Raw genomic sequence first — 12,659 nt, 5'->3', positions numbered from 1 at the left:
AGACAGATCTAGGTAATACACGTAAGTATATTAACCCATGCACACACTCACACCTATATTTACTTCTATAGCTATTAAAATAACATTAAGTTCATATTAATGTCTCTAACTCTAATCAAGCACCACAGGTTTTGTTCTAGTCATCCCTCTTGCTCATTTGTAACTTTTTTCTCTGACAGTGAGAAACTCTTCCCACTATCTACAATTTATTTATATATTTGTTCAACCCTACTATTCACCCCTGAGAAAAAAATTTACCAATTATAGTAGTGTTTCTGTACAGTCCTTTTTATTTAGCCTCACAGTATACATTCAAAACACTGTTTTCCAAAGTTACTTAGGTCAACTCCTTTCTCCCCCACTCCCATACCCTCTTCAGTGGAGTTCTACGTTTACAGTACAGTTTGATTCATTTGTCAGTCTGCATTCTATCCGCAGAGATGCTGGTTGATTTGTTAAACCTGCATATAGTCAAGTTCCCTCTTTTTGGTGTACACTTCTATGGATTTTGACAAATGGATAGGGTCATGTGTCCACTGCCACAGTATCTTACAGAAAAGTTTCATAACTCTAAAATGTCCTCTGTGCAACCCCTCTGTAAATCAACCCCTCCCCCCTTTCCCTGGTTGGCACTGATTTGTTTTTCATTCTGGTTTTGCCTTTTCCAGAAGATCATATAAATGGAATCACACAATATATAACCTTTTGGGTCTTGCTTCTTTTTCACTAAGCAAAATGCACTTTGCTTGGGGACCACGCCTGTCCCTTCATAGCCAATCATTACATTCCAAAGTGTCTTTCAGAATTGTTCCCATTTTTTCCCCTTCCCTCTATTATCCCATTCATGCTCTTGTTACCCCTTGCTCAGATTGTTTTGCCTTTAGATCCAATCTGCTGCAATCCACACTCTGTGGCCTGGTTAACCTTCCACTACCACACCTATTTCATGCCATTTCCATGCTCCAATAGTTTCAAAACTTTCCCACTACAGGAAAGGTTCAAACTCAGATTGGCATTCATAGCTGTTCAAAATTTGGCCCTAATCAGCCCTCTCAAACACACCACAGAGGAGCCAATTTTACTTTCTTAAAATTCTTTTTCACGCTCCAAACTTTAAAGCCATTCTAGCAACATAATTCCTACACATCCTTCAACTCCAGCTTAAGTGAAATTTTCTTACAATTTCTCCCCCATATGTCTTCTGTTCTTTCCCAAATGATTCTCTTTATTCTAATGACACATTTTTATATCCTTCTTAAAATATAACACTTTGGGATTTATATTAAAGTTATTCATGATGGCTCCACCTCTCTCCTACAGAAATTTATTTAATATCTACAAACTATGTGCTAGAAAGCTAATGGGTTGAAAAATATGGAAAAAAAATAAAGGTGTGCTCTAATAGAGACAGGCAAGCGGAAAATTAAAACACAACGTAATTAAGTGTTAGAAGTTTATACAAAATGTTAAGGGAGCCAGTAGCTGAGAGCCGAATTCTCCCTTATGGAGGGAAATATCAAAGATTTACCAGAGGTGGAGGGACATGTGATTGAGCCTTCTTTATCTCCCTCAGCAAGCTTAGCATTGTGCTATGAAAGCAGTAAATATTCAATACTCAATCTCTAAATGCTGACATTCCTCAAGTCTTTGTCCTAGTGAACTTCCCTTCTCTCACCACACTTCTCCCTAGGTGATGTCATTCAACCTCCTGGATTTCTTCTATGCTGAGTATGCCCAAATTATTTTACCATTATGAATTTCTCCTTGGGCTCCAGACCTGTGTATCTAACAGCTTACCTGACATCTCTGATTATGTGTCTAACAGGCACCTTACATTTAATATGTCCAAAATATAGTTCTCTATATTTCCACTGCAAACCACCCCCAAACAATATCCCATCTATTTTTCTCTGCCCTATCGTTCCCCATTTCGGCCAATGACACATCATCTACTCTACCGCTCAAGCAAGAAACCTGAGAATTACCCTTGACATTTTTATCTCTTGTCTGTAACATTAAATTTCTTGAATTCCCCTTATTAATGCCTCTAACCATCCACCTTCTATCTCTACTACCACCACCCTAATGCAAACCATCAATAGTCTTCTCACTAGACTTCCAAATTAAATGCATTTTATAAAGAGAACCAAGGCTTATGTTTCTCCCTCACTTATAAACCTTCAGTGTTTATGAAGGCATGGTAATGTTTTCCCACTGCATAGAAATAAAAAAATTCCCCACCATGGCCTTCAAGGCCCTACAGAACCTTGCCTCACTCCATCCCTCTATCTTTTATCACGGTACTCTCAGCCCCCACCTCAGGACTTAGCCCGTTATTGCCTCTGCTTAAAGCAGTCCAGATCTCAGGGTTGCCTCCCGGCGTGCTTTAGATTTCCCATAAAATTTGATCACTTCTTTTGACCTCCCATCTTCTATCTTAGCAACCAGTTGGTTTCCTGTCTAGCGCTTACAACCTGCAACTTGACATTCAGGACAACCTGCAACAGTACAGTCGGGCCGTAAACGCAGCACCTAGACGCGGCGTGAATGGCTGTCAAAACAGGACGGATGGGCTGATCAGAACTAGCAGGGGCCGGGGCTGGAGAGGGAAGCTAGCTCTGTCTAACCCAGCACGCAGGCGACCCGGTGGGAAGAGGGGTCGTAGCCCCGCCCTCCTAGCCGGGCTCGCGTCAATCCCCAAACTCCCAGCCTAAAAAAATGCCCCAGTGGACTGCCAGTAGGCAACGAACCCGAGAGACCCTCCTGACTAGCCTGCGGCAGAGTGTGAAGCCCTCCCAGGAGCGATCGCTGAGCCCGCCACACTCACCGCACACGTGGGGCCCAAGCCAGGTCGGGGAGCAGATCCCGGAAAGCCGCTTCCGCTTCCTCGCCTTGCTCCGCCCCCGGGTCCAATTTTTCCAATCTACCGCGGCAGAGCTGGGGCCAAGGGGTGGAGCTGACCCCAAACTCGGAAGTTCGGCGTTTCTATTGGTCCGCTGCTGTTTACTTCATCTAGAGGCGCCGGGGCTGCGCCTCACGCGAGTTTTGGCCCTTGCAAGGATCCGTCGGGCCGCGATTACGTCAGCGGCTCCCGGAAGTAATGTCATTAACTCTGTCGCTTCCGTGCCAAGGGAGTAACTGAGGCTTCTCGCGAGGGTCGATGGGTTGCTGAAGGAGTGACCTGGCTGGTGCGGTTAACGAGAGGCGGTTAATCCTGTAGTCTGAACTAATATTAAAATAGCTAAAGTTTTAGAGTGTGCTAATTTGCATCCTTTCCAAGCAAGCTAGCATGAAGGATAAAAAGGATATCTCGGGAGCTAGCTGTGTGGCTCTGGGCAAATTACTAAGCTTCTCTGAGCTTTGGTTTCCTGATCCATAACATAGAAATAGTTAAGTAACACATGCAAAGCACTTAGCACAGTGGAATGATCATGAAAAGCTCCCAATAAATGTCATTTTTAATGTTTGCCTGTTCCTGGGTATCGCAAGTATCCCATTTCCCACTTCAGGAAATAAAACTGTGGTTAGGATATTATCCCCAATTTACAAATGAAGAAACACCACAAATTTGATCCTGTCAAATAACAGAACTTTATTCTCTGACGGGATAGAACGCCAACGTCAAGCTATTGGTAGAGCCGCCTACCTTCTGAAGGCTCTAGGGGAGACCCCTTTGCTGCTTCCAGCTTCTGGTTGCACAACTCCAATCTCTGCCTCTGCCTTCTAACGTCATTTTCTTCTGTGTCTGTGTCTTTTGTCTGTTTTAGGGATGCTTAATATTGGATTTAGGGCCCACTAGGGTAATCCCAAATCATCTCAGATGGAGGTCCTTAGTTACATCTGCAAAGACACCTTTTTCAAATAAGGTCACTTTCACAGGTTCTGGGAGTTAGGACGTGGACATATCTTTTGCAGACCATTCAAACCTACTACAGCTGGAAAGTTGAGGAATTAGGACTTGATTTCAGGTGTGTCAAACTTCAGATTTTTTTTTTTTTTTTTTTTTTTTTACTATCTTCCAACTTACTCTGTTTTCTGCCCTTTAAAGGCCTTAGGCTTGAGACTAGCAATTTACTAGTATACTTGTTGAGAACAGGATCCATCAGTACTTTCCAGGTACCTATCTCACTACTCAGCAGATAGATATTTGATAAATACTTGCCTGCCTTAACTGTTACAAGTATGTTTAAATTTCAGTTCATTTAAGTCCCATAAGAACAGTTTTGAAGTAAGTCTTTTCTCCCCATTTTATGGAGAAAGGGGGAAAATACTGTAGCTCTGGTCCAGTGAGCCTGACTCTAGACTCAACATGGCTGTCCCTGTACTGCCTTCTCGAATCCATTCATTCTCCAGTAAATGCTAAGAGAAGAGAATATGGAACAAGAATTGTAGGAGGCCCATCAGCAATGCTTTCTGGGCAAATAGTATCGTAGTGGGGATATTAGACACCTTGAAACACCTGACAAGTAAAGACTGGCCCCAAAGGAAACAAAGTCACAAACACCCTACCACACAGTCCTGGGAAGGGATACATTTGTGTTTCCAGCTCCACAATAGCGTTAAATATCCTTGAAGACATATCCAGGTAGTTGCCTTAAACCCATACAACAAAATCCTACAATTCATTTGCCTTTTCACCAGGGAGAAGGAAAATATTATCATGTACCAAAGCCCTGGATTATTATTAATAATATTTTTATGAAGTCTCCTGTGAAAGTGGATTGAGTGGTTTTTTTTTTTTTTTTTTTTTTTTTGGAGTGTGTTGAAAGTATCTAGAAGTTTTGCAGAACAGCCCCTAAAATTTTATGCTGTAATTTTGCTTTTAACCAAGTAGGGCCATTAATCCTTTAAATATATAATGATCTAAATGTAGACCACTATATGTACTCCTAGAAGCATAAGATACTCTTTTTGCATGACATATCATACAATTTAATCAGAGAAGCTTGATAAGCACATATCCAAGAGGTTAACAACAGCACTATAGCAATGCAATTAAGAGCATTGGCATTAGAATCAAATGAATCTGGCTTAAAATCTAAGTTCTGTATGGCCATGGACAAGGTAGTTGACTTGTATGGGCCTCAGTTTCTGCACCTGTAAAATGGAAATAACAACACTTATTTTGGGGTATTGCTGTATGGCTCAAAAGTGATAATATCTATAAAGTTCTTAGCCAATAGTAAATGTTGACTGATTCATAGCTTGAGAGGGAATCAAGGTGTATTCATTAGAAATATTTTTGGCTGCAAGTAATGGAAATTTCAGCTAATAGTGGCTTAACCAATACTTTTCTTTACACAACAAAAATTCTGAAGGTAGTTGGTGGCTGTAGTCCAATGACTCAACCATGTCAACAAAGACCCAAGCTCTTTCTGTTTCTACATTCCACTGCCATCCTCAACTTGTTGACTTTTTATTCTTACACTTGTTTTCTGATTGCAAGATGTACTCAGTTTCAGGATTTATATTACAGTTTGGATTTATATTACAGAAAGGAATGAAATCCATTTTCCCTCCACCCCAACAGGCTCTGCTCTTTTATCCCAGAAGGAAAAGATCCAGCAGGGGGTCTCCTTTTATTTCAGTACCTAGAATTGGGTTACATGGCCACTCCCAGGATAGAAAGAACAGCAAATATGTTAGCCAGGCATTTGGATTTCATTCTTTTTCCAGTACTCTTGTAAAATTAAAGGTCACTCAGCAAATATGCTTTCATCCAGCAGTAGAGACTTAATTTGCAACTTAACATAATCTGGTTTAAAACTTAAAATAACTATAGTTTCCAAGGCTGTGGATCACAGTCTTGGCAGCACATAAGAATCACCTGTGGAGTTAATAAAAAAAAAAAAGACCTAAAAACCCAGTAATTCTGATTTAATTGGTCTGGAGTAGGACCTGGACAATGAGAATTTGCAAAACTCTCCAGGTCATGTGAACATACAGCTAAGGTTAAAACCCACTTGTTTAAGGAATGGGATTCAAGTTGTTGATTTGATTTTCTAGTTAACTGCAGGTTAAATCTCCTGGTCCCTCCTTTTACTGCATTCACCAGAATTAAAAAATTAAATGTATAATAAACTTGTTTCTTTAGGTAGAATAAGTCTTGGACATAATTGTATCTTCCTTGTGGATTGAGATCTATAGTGATTTAACAACATTAGATATTCAAAATGGCTTACATTTGAACTATATACTTCCAAACATATTCTAGAAAATGCTTCTTTTTTCCATTTCACATAATTTCATGAAATTTTCTCTATTTCATAAAAATAAAGTACGTTAGGTGTCAGCCCCCACACAGCTCCCCTCCCCAAAATCAGTTCTTTAGAGTTCTAATTAGTGGATTTTTAACTAATTGGGCTGTTTTTTCTATTTCCCAAATGCATAAGCAGGAATAAAGGGCATGTTACTGATATAAAGCATAAGTGAGATTTTGGCAAAGATTGGGTTTATTTTCAGGACCTATTAGAATTATAAATCCATGGAAACGAAGCAGTTGCCAACACATTTTTCTTTAGTAAAAAAGAACTGCTTCTGAATAGGGTGCATTATTTTTTTCAATACCATAAATTTGCTAAAAAGTGCATTAATATGATCTAAACATCAATTGAGCATTCATAATGTTCTGGTTGCTGTCTAGTAAACATGGGATTAACCTTGTCCTAATTTGCTTTCTTTAGTGACATGCTTTGGAGCAGCAGAAAAATTATATGACCAAGATGAAAGTTTAATCTGATTGTAGTATAAAGTCTCACCTTAATGAAAGATTGTGTCAGTACATGACAGAGAAATAAAATAAAAAGTGATTAATATTACTTAAAGTCCCAAAATTATCACTTACACACAGGGCATTTATAATGAACTATGGTTTTGTAAAACAAAACTCCTCAAGCAACACGTACCAGCTCCAGTTTTTGGCTAGGATGAGAACAATTAACATGTTTGTGGTTTAAGTTTTAGTTTAAATTTTGCTTTCGGGCTTGATAAAAGGTATTTCCTTTGGAAAGTAGCAGTTGGTTTTACCTTGTGAGCTTAATTTATGAGCAAAAAAGACTTGATAACCAAGCATATATTTTATTAGGTAAACAAATAAGAAACTTGTTTGTTTCAAATATGAAGAAAGAATAATCAATAATTTTCTAGTTATCCCTCCCATTTTACTTTTAAAAACTACAGAAATTTTAAATTGAGACTTAAGATGATGATCTAGCTCTACCTACTTACCCAACCTACCTCTTCCTTTGAAGATGAAGAAAAAAATTAGTGGACTTGCCCAAATCCATTATGTCAGTTTGAATTCTCCGGGGAGCAGATGCCAAGATAGAATTAGGAGGCCAAGAGACTTATTTTGAGAAAAACCTGCGAAGGACGAGGGAAGAGGAAATAGGAGTAAGTGGGGAGAGCCTCGGACCCTGATCCAGATCTGACACGTGTGGAGAGACAGAAGGAAGGAGGGTGTGGCAGGAAGTCTTCAGATTGAAGTAAAGCTCTGAGAATGTCTTGGCTAGACCAACATGGAACTCCACAGCAAAGATTTCTCCTTAAAGGATACCCAAATTGAGTAGGACTGGCCCAGTCCCAGTGCCCCTGCCATGCTCAGTCCCTGGCTGGGAGCAGGCCAAGGCCAGCATGGCCACAGCATGAATGGCATGGTGGGTCCTTAACCCGCAGCAGCTGGAGGCGTCAGCTAATTATACCCCTCACAGCAGGTTCTCTCTTGAAAGGAGATGGGGGTAGTTCACTCCGTGGCTGCCAGAGTCCACCCCTCACATGGCACAGATCTATGTCTCCATCCATGTTGGGGGAGCAGCTCCTCCACCATCCCTGTGGCCCTCTCCTCCTGAGGAGAAAGAAGAGGGAGACCAGTGGGACAAGCTCTAGTCTCCTGGGGGCTTCAGCAGGTCCTCATCATCTCACTCCATCATGATCCATTCCAACTTCACCTCACCCTCAGCTGTTAACTTGGCAGGTCTTGACGGCTTACCTGGTGGTGTGATTTAAACCATCACTCCTGCGGGGTCTGAACCCTTCTAAGGCAAGGGTTGCTATACGTCTCCATTTACAGTTACAGTGGGGGCTAAGGAGGCACCCAGGTGGATCACCTGGTTTCTACATATATTCCTCCATGTTCCTGCTGAATAAAAGCAGCCCTACCTCCTCCTGCTGAGCAGAATTCATCACACTTGCCAGGATGGAGACTCCTCACCTGTTGGTCCCAGACACAGTGAGTCCAAAGTGTCCAGGTGGTGTCCACAGTTCAATGAAACTCTTGCTCTGTCCCCTGGCAAGAGTGTGTCCCCTTTGGGGACAAGGACTTCTAACCCTGCAGAGTCCAGAGTTGTGGGGACAGGAAACACAAATTTCCCCAGAGGGCCATTGCGAATGATGGTGAAAATGATGATTTTTGCTTCTACCCCTTGGTTCCTAGACCCATGTATTATTATTAGGGACATAGCACTATAGAGAGCTCTCTGATTTAGATTTATTTATTCTGCATTCTGGAGGATAGCACTCTCTGATTTAGATTTATTTATTCTGCATTCTGGAGGATAGCACCTGATTTTTGTAGACTGTTACCTGTAAGCTGTGCCTTCAACAGGCTCTATCAGGTTGGCTGCCTCTGGATGGTGCGGTATGTGATATGACCTGTGGATTGTGTGACCATGGGCCCACTCCTGTGCCTCCTTTGCTATGAGGTGTGTCCCCTGTTTGGATGCTATGTTATGTAGGATTACATGCTTATGGATTAGGCGCTTCATAAGCTTCTGAACACTGATGCTGGCTTAGTCTTTGTGGGTGGGAAAGGCAAACCCATACTTGGAATAAGACTCTGTCCCAGTGAGGAGAAACTGCTGACCCTTCCAGAATAAAAGGAGCCCAATGTCATTAACTTGCCACCAGGTGACCTGTTGGTCCTTTTGGGAAATAAGGCCATATCAGGGACTCCACATTGGTTTTTGTTGCTGGAAGTCTCTCACAAGGCAGTGAGACTGGCCTTGGTAAGTAAAAGTTTATGCTGTTGGGCGTATGCGTGGTCCCACCTCTGCCATGTGGTCACTCCATTAATGTGCATATTGTGCCCAATGCTGAAGACTAATGTCATCTGGCTAAGTCGCTTTGTCTACTTGCTTGTTCCATGTCTCTTCCTTAGTGGATAGTGGAATGCTTTTTGATGGGTATTAGCATGTGAAAATGTTCATACTTTGTGTCCACTCTCATATGACTTCTGGAAGCTTTACTGAAGTGGCCTGTCCCTGAATCTTTCTAGGGTTTATCTTCTGCCCTCTGGAGCACATGTTTCTTACCCAGGTCCCCAGCATAACAGCCACGTCTTCATTATATTGATGTAATGGATCAATGGGATATTCTGCAGCTTGTCCAGATGGTCCAGATCTCTTCGGACTATATTAAGACAGAGGGTGGGCGAGCTAACATAGTCCTGGTGCAAAACTGTAAATGAATATTGTTGTTCATTCCAAGGAAAGTGAACTGTTTCTGATCCTATTTTCCATCTATTTTTTTCCATCCTCTTTTACCATCTGCTATGGCAACTCAGGCATTTCACCTTTGCTCAGCAATTGGGCACTGCTTTACCCAGGCCTTGGAAAGCCACATAGCAATGTGTTTGTCCCTTCTCTTGGGGACCTCTCTGGGATTCTAAAACCTATGTCCTGAAAAAGTGACCCCAAGTCATGTATTCTTGATTGTTCATTTTTATCTTCCAGCCCTTGGTCAAACCCTCTCATAATCCAGCACCTGGGTAGATTTTCAAAGCTTTTATAAAGGAATATTCATGAGGATTGTTCTTATGCACCTTTGTCATGTAGAACAAGTGATTTTGGCCTTTTAATGACTTTGGCATTTACCTCCACTCTTGACAGGACATGCTATGGGCAATTCTTGCAGGCCCCTTGGGGTGTAATCTCTCTTCTCCCCCCTCAGACCCAATATGTCCCTGAGATTTAACCCTAAAAAGAATTGATTTTTTCCACCTCTTCTAAATTCTTTTCTCTCCATCAGAATTTGATATGTGAACAAGAATGGGTACATACGGCCAAAGAGAATAGAGGTCTTTCCCAGGTACATATTTGAAAAAATACGGAGAAAGGATGGAGAGGAAGCAAAGCAAAAAGACCAAGCAGAGAAAGCAGAAGAGGAGGATGGGGGGAAGAATGGAGAAGGGAAGTGGAGAAAAAGGTAGAGTAGAAAGGAAGAGGAGGAAGAGGGAGAAAGAAGAGAGGCTTGTAAAACCTCCAATCTTTTTGCTTAACCAAATACTAAATATGCTTGAATACGCAGGGTTCTTCCTTTCTGTCAGTGAGAGAAGCCCCCAGCGTGCCTTTGGGCCAACTTGGTTAAATAAACTTTTATAGATATAAGTGAACTAACCAAATGTCCCCTTATAATATTTATTTAGTGACAGGTACATAATTAAAACCATTTTTAAAATAATATATGAATCTATAAATATTACTTATCCTTATTTTCATATTTCGTTTAATAAACTCTGCATACTCATTTTTGATGGAAGTATCTTTGTTGTCAATAGAGCCACTTTTTGAGTCACCCAATGCTGTTTTCAGACAGGACTTAAACATTAAAGTTTACAACTCAGGAATAATAACTGCATTATATGTCTTTGTCTCTTTTTCTGTCAATTGATACTCTCAGTTGCCCTCTGTCAGCATCCAAAATCAGCACTGATTGAGCAAGTTTATGCTCTTCTTGTCCAAGCAATTCTTTATTTTTTAACATACAATAATTGAGAGAGAGAGAGCGAGCGAGCGCGCCCTATAAATGAGCTTTGTAAGGACAAGACTTAAAGGTGATATGCCTTGCTTTTTCTTTGAAGAACAATTCAGGCATATATTATACAATTTTTCTAAATGAGATAATTTTATGACTCAAAGCTAGGGCTGATTAGCCCTAAAATATTCTGTAGATTCCTTGATAACCCTGCTGTCAGGTCAAACTTGTGATAAATTCCAATGAATTATACATAGAGCACATCTTCCAGGAGATATATTAACTTCCACTAGATTCTGGACTATTCCCTGGTCAGCCTCTCTGGGAACTATGCCTGAGACAATGCCAGCTTCATGTGTCCACAGTAGTGGTTTTCAAATGAGGCTGCTTTTATTCCCCCTTGAGTCATTTGACAAAGCCTGGAGACATTTAAGGTTGTTACTACAGAGGTGTATCTGTCAGGATTCTCCAGAGAAACAGAACTGATAAGATGTAGATATATAAAAGATATGTGTATATATATATATATATATAGAGAGAGAGAGAGAGAGAGAGAGACAGAGAGAGAGAGAGAGAGAGACAGAGAGAGAGAGAGAGAGAGAGGGAGAGAGGGAGAGGGAGAGAAAGATTTATTTTAAGGAACTGACTCTTGTGATCGTGGAGTCTGACAAGTCCAAAATCTGAGGTTCAAGTGTGAAGGCCATCAGGCTGCAGACCTTGGAAGAGTTGAGGCTGCTGTTCAAGTCTACAGGCCACCTTCTGGCAGAATTCCCTCTTTCTCAGAGGAGGTCAGTCTTTTGTTCTATCCAGGACTTCAGTTGATCAGATGAAGTCTACCTACTTTATGGAGGGCAATCTGCTTTACTCAAAGTCCACTAATCTCATCCAAAAGCACACTCAGAGAGACAGCCAGAGTAGTGTTTGACCACATATCTGAGCAATGTGGCCCAGCCAAGTTGACACATACGATTAACCATCACAGGATGGGTGAGTGCTACTGGCATCTAAGGGGTAGAGGCCAGGGATGCCACTAAAATCCTATAATGCACAGGGGAGCCCCCATCAACAAAGAATTATCTAACCCCAATGTCAATAGTGACAAGGTTGAGAAACCCTGGTCCACAAGCTCTAGTCACAGGCTAAGCAATGTGAATACACCATTGCTGACTGTAGGTGATGGGACTTTTCTGGTTTGTGGGGAGCCATTAGATTCATCTGGAAAGAAACTGATTGGTGAAAATATCTTAATGAAGATCATTCTTCCCTTCCCTTGCCACTTCGACTTACTGAGAAAGAGAGTTATTCCATTGGGATCTACTTATGACAAGCCTGATTTTTTGGGAACTTCTCAGCAAACATAAATTTAATTTCTTCATTCCACTGCTCCAGTCAACTTTCAGCTGCATAAATATTCTGGAAAAAAGGAAAGCAAAGAAGGTTGTTCCTGATAGTCACTCTGACCTGGGTAAATTGTGACCTCACCTTACCCAGATGTAAAAACCAGCATTTGAGTGTAACTTTCATTGGATAGTGCAGTCACCAGAGCTGGACAAGAACAACCAAACTGACAACAAATTTGCTGAGAACAGGAGAGCAAATGGGCCAGCGATACAATGGCTGCACTTTTTAGTTCATTCATTCATTTTCATTCTCTCAATAAATAACTTGTAAAGAGCCTAGAATGTGCTAGGCTCTGAATGAATAAGGAAACCTGGTTTCTGCTCTTACGTTTTGCAATCAATGGTCTAATGGGATAAAACAGATGATAAAATGCAACTAGAAATATGTTATCAAGAAGAAATAGAGATTGTTATGTATGGATGTTTACAGATGACTTTTATTATACTCTGATTGGGAAGAGCCCTGGATTTAGGGCCAGAACTAGATTCAAGTCCCAGCTCTTAGACTTC

General features: G+C 41.1%; 1 protein-coding gene and 1 long non-coding RNA gene across 3 annotated transcripts in view; both read right to left on the bottom strand.

Annotated features, from left to right (window-relative positions):
* The window catches only part of PUM3 (pumilio RNA binding family member 3), a 38,885-nt gene extending 35,872 nt beyond the window's left edge, over positions 1–3,013 (bottom strand). The window contains exon 1 of the mRNA XM_045562240.1: positions 2,828–3,013. The gene's annotated coding sequence lies outside the window, so the exon portion shown is untranslated. The remainder of the gene's footprint in view (positions 1–2,827) is intronic.
* Positions 3,014–4,911: 1,898 nt separating this feature from the next.
* On the bottom strand, positions 4,912–12,056 carry LOC123645959. Of its 2 annotated transcripts, XR_006737745.1 has the most exons (4): positions 12,037–12,056; positions 9,309–9,453; positions 7,237–7,362; positions 4,912–5,097 (listed from the first exon to the last, which is right to left on the bottom strand). It is a non-coding gene; the product is annotated as an uncharacterized LOC123645959 (long non-coding RNA). The 2 variants fall into 2 exon arrangements; XR_006737744.1 differs by lacking the exon at positions 12,037–12,056 and having other exon boundaries at positions 9,309–9,581.
* Between the last annotated feature and the right edge of the window lie 603 nt (positions 12,057–12,659).

This window comes from Lemur catta, chromosome 10 (genome assembly GCF_020740605.2).
Source record: "Lemur catta isolate mLemCat1 chromosome 10, mLemCat1.pri, whole genome shotgun sequence".
Taxonomy (NCBI): domain Eukaryota; kingdom Metazoa; phylum Chordata; class Mammalia; order Primates; family Lemuridae; genus Lemur; species Lemur catta.
This window is presented reverse-complemented; position numbering and strand designations above follow the sequence as displayed.